This window comes from Salvelinus sp. IW2-2015, unplaced genomic scaffold (assembly GCF_002910315.2).
Source record: "Salvelinus sp. IW2-2015 unplaced genomic scaffold, ASM291031v2 Un_scaffold3200, whole genome shotgun sequence".
In the NCBI taxonomy this organism is placed as follows: Eukaryota; Metazoa; Chordata; class Actinopteri; order Salmoniformes; family Salmonidae; genus Salvelinus; species Salvelinus sp. IW2-2015.
Genome location: NW_019944487.1, coordinates 73,008 through 78,901, shown reverse-complemented (window position 1 = coordinate 78,901; position 5,894 = coordinate 73,008). Strand labels below are relative to the sequence as shown.

The 5,894-nt window shown below is 46.6% G+C and overlaps 1 pseudogene; it reads right to left on the bottom strand.

Annotated features, from left to right (window-relative positions):
* The window catches only part of LOC112075498 (extracellular sulfatase Sulf-2-like), a 60,412-nt pseudogene that overhangs the window by 36,767 nt on the left and 17,751 nt on the right, over nucleotides 1-5,894 (bottom strand).

Sequence of the window (5,894 nt, the reverse complement as noted above, 5' to 3'; positions counted from 1 at the left end):
TTTGGTGGTGAGCTAACATAAATATATGTGGTGTTTTCTCTGTAAAACATTAAAAAAATCGGACATGTTGGCTGGATTGACAAGATGTTTATCTTTCAAATGCTGTATTGGACTTGTTAATGTGTGAAAGTTAAATATWWAAAAAAAATAGATTTTGAATTTCGCGCCCTGCACTTGAGCTGGATGTTGTCATAGGTGTACCGGTGTCGGGCTGCAGCCATGTAAGAAGGAAAGAAATTCCACAAATKAACTTTTAACAAGGCACACCTGTTAATTGAAACACATTCYTGTTGACTACCTCGTGAAGCTGGTTGAGAAAATTCCAAAAATGTGCAAAACTGTCATCAAGGCAAAGGGCGGCTACTTTGAATATCTCAAATATAAAATAAGATTAACAATTTTTTGGCTACTACATAATTCCATATGTGCTATGTCATAGTGTTGATGTCTTCACTATTATTCTACAATGTAGAAAATAGTAAAAATAAAGAAAAACCCTTGAATGAGTAGGTATGTCCAAACTTTTGACTGGCACTGTGTATATATAGAACACAGGAAATCATGTTTTTGACTGCACTAGGCCTTTAAGAGAGACACAGTTCTGAGAAGGAGAGAACAACAAATACATATTTTTCTAAGAATCATATCTATTTCTCAACATTACTCATTGATGCAAGATACCTCGTTTTATACCCGATAGCCTCACATCCAAGCCTCCATTCGATAAAAACCTCACTGCATAAAAGGTTCATGTTCTGTTTTTGCAAGTGCATGAGTCAGATTGATGTTATGATCTTGTTTCACTTACACAGTAAACCCATTTCAGTGTGTGTGTGTGTGTGTGTGTGTGTGTCAGACACTCACATGTGCTGGGATGCGTTGGAAAAGGCAGTGCTGTACTGAGGTGCTGAGTCCTCCGGCCCATGGGGGGCTGCATGGCTCATCACCATCATCACTGGCCGGTGAGGGTACATCCTCTTAGACGAGCGGAAGTAGTTGATGCCGTCCTCTGTGATGAGGTCCGTAAAGTAGTCCTGCAGAAGGACGAAACGCTGATTTAACATCCACACAATGAATTGGGACATCGGTAAATACACTTTCCACAAATGTCTGTGTATCAGCTTGATTCTCCTGAAATGCTTTTTGCAAGTCACCCTTTGCTAGTTTGAATGAAAACGTTTCATCACTTCACAGGTGGAGCTGCTGTTCTACTACAGTTAACAATGTCTTCAAAGAGATCCCTCTCTCTATGCAGACATGACAATGGAGACTAAAGGAATGNTCTATGCAGACATGACAATGGAGACTAAAGGAATGACAAGGACCAGGGTTCCACCTCTGAGACCAAGTCGACTGAAGGAATGCCAAGGACCAGGGTTCCAGCTCTGAGACCAAGCCGACTGAAGGAATGACAAGGACCAGGGTTCCACCTCTGAGACCAAGCCGACTGAAGGAATGACAAGGACCAGGGTTCCACCTCTGAGACCAAGTCAAGGGGAATATGCAGTCAGAACTCCACACTCATCTTCCTCCCCGTCTCTCTCTCTCTCTCTCTCTCTCTCTCTCTCTCTCTCATAGTGCCAGTGGGTGACGGAGAGGAAGCCTTTAGTGAACAGGTTGTGTACAACTGCAGGGCAGTGTTCATGCCATAAACCAAACCACCCCTCCACTCCCTTCCTCCAGTTTTCCCCTCCCTTCCCTCGCTTCAGTGGGAGGCACCCATTCCTGGCAAGGGTTGGCAGACACAACTGGAACTAAACTGGGGCCAGGTGGTGTTGGGAAACAGGACAGATAGATACATCTATACTGTTGGGAAATATATTGAGAGAAGAGGAGTAAATGTAGGACAATGAAAAGTCCTTGACTGATTGATGAGGATTACACTGGCAAATCTCAGTTGAGATGGATAACTCACAGGCAGGGCACAGCACGAGAGAAAGAACACACACACACACACACGCACACGCACGCACACACTCACGCACGCACTCACGCACGTACGCACGTATTATACAGACCTTAGGGTACTCGCAGCCATGTTTCTCGCGGACTCCATTCCTGCACAGGGTGTAGTTGTAGAAACGGGAGTTCTTGACCAGCCCCACCCACTCCCTCCACCCAGGAGGAATATAGGAACCGTTGTACTCATTCAGGTACTTCCCAAAGAAGCCTGCATGGTGGGGCACAGGCATAAAAGGTCAGAGAACTCAGACTGCGTCCGAATGGCCGTCCAGTCTGAGAGAGACTCGAGACTGCGTCCGAATGGTCGTCCACCTCTGAGAGAGACTCAGACTGCGTCCCGAATGGTCGTCACTCTGAGAGAGCTCAGACTGCCGTTCGAATGGCCGTCCACTCTGAGAGAGACTCAGACTGCGTCCGATGGCCGTCCACTCTCGAGGAGACTCCGACTGCGTCCCGAATGGCCGTCCCACTTGAGAGAGACTCAGACTTGCTCCCGATGGCCGTCCACTCTGAGAGAGACTCAGACTGGTCCGCGAATGGCCGTTCCATCTGCAGAGAGACTCCGACTGCGTCCCGAATGGCGGTTCCCTCTTGAGAGAGACTCAGACTGCTCCCGATGGCCGTCCACTCTGAGAGAGACTCAGACTGCGTCCGCAATGGTCGTCCACTCTGAAAGAGGACTCAGACTGCGTCCCAATGGGTCGTCCACTCTTGAGAGAGGACTCAGACTGCCGTCCCGACATGGCCGTCCACTCTGAGAGAGACTCAGGGACTGGCGTCCCGAATGGTCGTTCACCTCTGAGAGAGACCTCAGACTGCCTCCCGAATGGCCGTCCACTCCGAGCGAGACTCAGACTGCGTCCCGAATGGCGCGTCCACTCTGAAAGAGGGCTCAGCCTGAGTCCCGAATGGGTCGTCCACTCTGAGAGAGACTTCAGACTGCGTCCCGACCATGGTTCGTCCAACCTGAGAGAGACTCAGACTGCCTCCCGAATGGTCGTCCACTCTGAGAGAGACTCAGATGACGTCCCGAAGTGGCCGTCCACTCTGAGAGAGACTCAGACTGCGTCCCGAAGGGCGTCCCTCTATGGAAACTCAGACTGCGTCCCACATGGTCATCCATCGAAAATAGGGGGTAGTGTGGACCTATTATCCTGTAGATAATAGGGGTAGTATCCCTATATCCTGTAATAATAGGGGATAGTAGTCGGACTATATCCGTAGATAATAGGGGTAGTAGTCCCACTATATCCTGTAGATATAGGGGGTAGTAGTGGACTATATCCTGTAGATAATAGGGGGTAGTAAGTGGACTATATCCTGTAGATAATAGGGGGTAAGTAGTCCACATATACTCTGTTAGATAATAGGGGTAAGTAGTGGACTATACTCTGTAAGATAATAGGGGGTAGTAGTGGACTATATCTGTAGAAATAGGGGTAGTAGTGGACTATATCCTGTAGATAATAGGGGTGTAGTCCACTATACTCTGTAGATAATTAGGGGTAGTAGTGGACTATTACTCGGTAGATAATAGGGGTAGTAGTGGACTATATCCTGGTAGATAACTAGGGGGGTAGTAAGTGGGTACGATAATTCTGTGACCTAATAGGGGGGTAGTAGGTGGAGCAACTTATACCTATAAGGTACCCTCTTCGGAGATAATAGGAGGGTAGTAGTACTACTATATCCTGCAGATAATAGGGGGTAGTAGTGGACTAATCCTGTAGAGCTAAACAGGGGTAGTAGTCGACTATACTCCTGTAGATAAATAGGGGTAGTAGTGTACTATATCCTGTAGATAATAGGGGGTAGTAGTGGATTATATCCTGTAGATAATAGTGGAGTAGTACTATATCCTGAGATAATAGGGTAGTAGTGCCTATATCCTGTATATAATAGGGGGTAGTAATGACTCTATCTGTGATAATAGCGGGGTAGTAGTGGATCTATATCCTGCAGCTAATAGGGTAGTAGTGACTATAATCCTGTAGATAATAGGTGTAGTAGCCACTATATCCTGTAGATAATAGGCGGGTAGTAGTGGACTATATCCTGTAGATAATAGGGGTAGTAGTGGACTATATCCTGTAGATATAAGGGGTAGTAGTGGACTATATCCTGTAGATAATAGGGGGTAGTAGTCCACTATATCGTTGTAGATAATAGTGGGGTAGTAGTGACATATCCTGTAGATAAGTAGAGAAGTAGTGGACTTTCCTGTAGAGATAGGGGGTAGTAGTGGACTATATCTGCAGATATAATATGGACTATATCTGTAGATAATAGGGGGTTAGTAGTGGACTAATATCCTGTAATATAATAGGGTAGTACAATCGGACTATATCCTGTAGATAATAGGGGGTAGTAAGTGCTATATCTGCGATAATAGGCGGCTAGTAGTGACTATATCCTGTAGATAATAGGGGTAGTAAGTCCACTATATCTTTAGATAATAAGGGGTAGTAGTCCATAATACAATGACCGACGGGGCGATCCAGACATAGAACAGAATAGAACAGAACACCAGGACAGGGATAGAACCAGAACACCAGACAGGATAGAACAGAACACCAGACAGGATAGAACAGAACACCAGGCAGGAATAGAAACAGAAAGCAGACAACATCCACCAGACAGGATAGAACAGAAACACCAGGCAGGTAATACGAAACAGGATACCCACAGGCAGGATAGAATACAGAACACCAGACAGGATAGGAACAGCACACCAGGCAGGATAGAACAGAACACCAGGCAGGATAGAACAGAACACCAGTACAGGATAGAACAGAACAGCCAGGCAGGATACGAACAGCAACACAGGCAGGGTTTGAGACAGAACATGAATACCAGACGGTCACGATAGAACAGAACACCAGACAGGATCAGAATCAGAACACCACTTAGGATTTGCAGATCCAGGCTAGGATGACAGAAACCAGGCAGATCGACAGAACAGCCAGACAGGATAGAAAGAACAAGGCAGGATAGAACAGAACACCAGGCGTAGAAAACACATCTAATGGCTTTCACAAGGCCTAACAGAGTGTGGAAATTTGTATTCTAATGCAGAAGGTTTTTGAATTCTCAATTAAAATAGTGTTGGCCTCATATTGATTAAGAGATAACGTAAATTGCTTCTTTGTGTGTGCTGTGGTGTTGTGTGTGTGTTGTGTGTGTGGTGTGTGTGTGTGTCGGTGTGTGTGTGTGTGTGTGTGTGTTGTGTGTTCGTGTTGTTGTGCTGTGTGTGTGTAGTGTGTTTGTGTGTGTGTGTGTGTGTGTGTTGTGTTGTGGTGTGTGCGATTTCGTGTTTAGGTAGACTACTGACCTGTCCTGGATCTGCTCAGCCAGTGTTTGATTGACGGTCATACAACTTCCAAAGGTCGCACGTGCTCTGATCCTCGTGGGCTGGACCTGCCACGTGAGGGGTAGGGAAGGCAGATTACGTCATTGTTGGGTGTAGTGTAATTGTGTTGGGTCGTGAACACGTTACTTCCCGCAGTCAACATGGAGAAGAGCGTGAAGTGAGCACGCTACACTGGTGCGTGTGGCACCAATAGGAGCATTGGGAGTGACGGTCGCCGCCCTTGCTCCTATTCTAGATACAACGTGGTCTTAATCAAGACCTGCAGATGAGGCGCTAAGACACAGTGGGGAAAGATGAGAGACGCTAGGCGAAACGAGAGACGAGAGCGAAGAGAGTCACAGAGGAGTAGAGAGAGAGCAGGCAGAGAGAGAAGAGAGGAGAGAGAGAGCAGAGAGAGACGAGACGAGAGAGAGAGAACGTAGAGAGAGGAGAGAAGAGGAGAGAGATAGAGAGAGAGAGAGAAACGAGAAGACGAGAGAGAGAGAGGAGAGACAAACAAGGAAAGCGTGACTATGTACAAACTCCCGACTGAGCATAGCCCTTTTGCTATTGAGATAGGCAA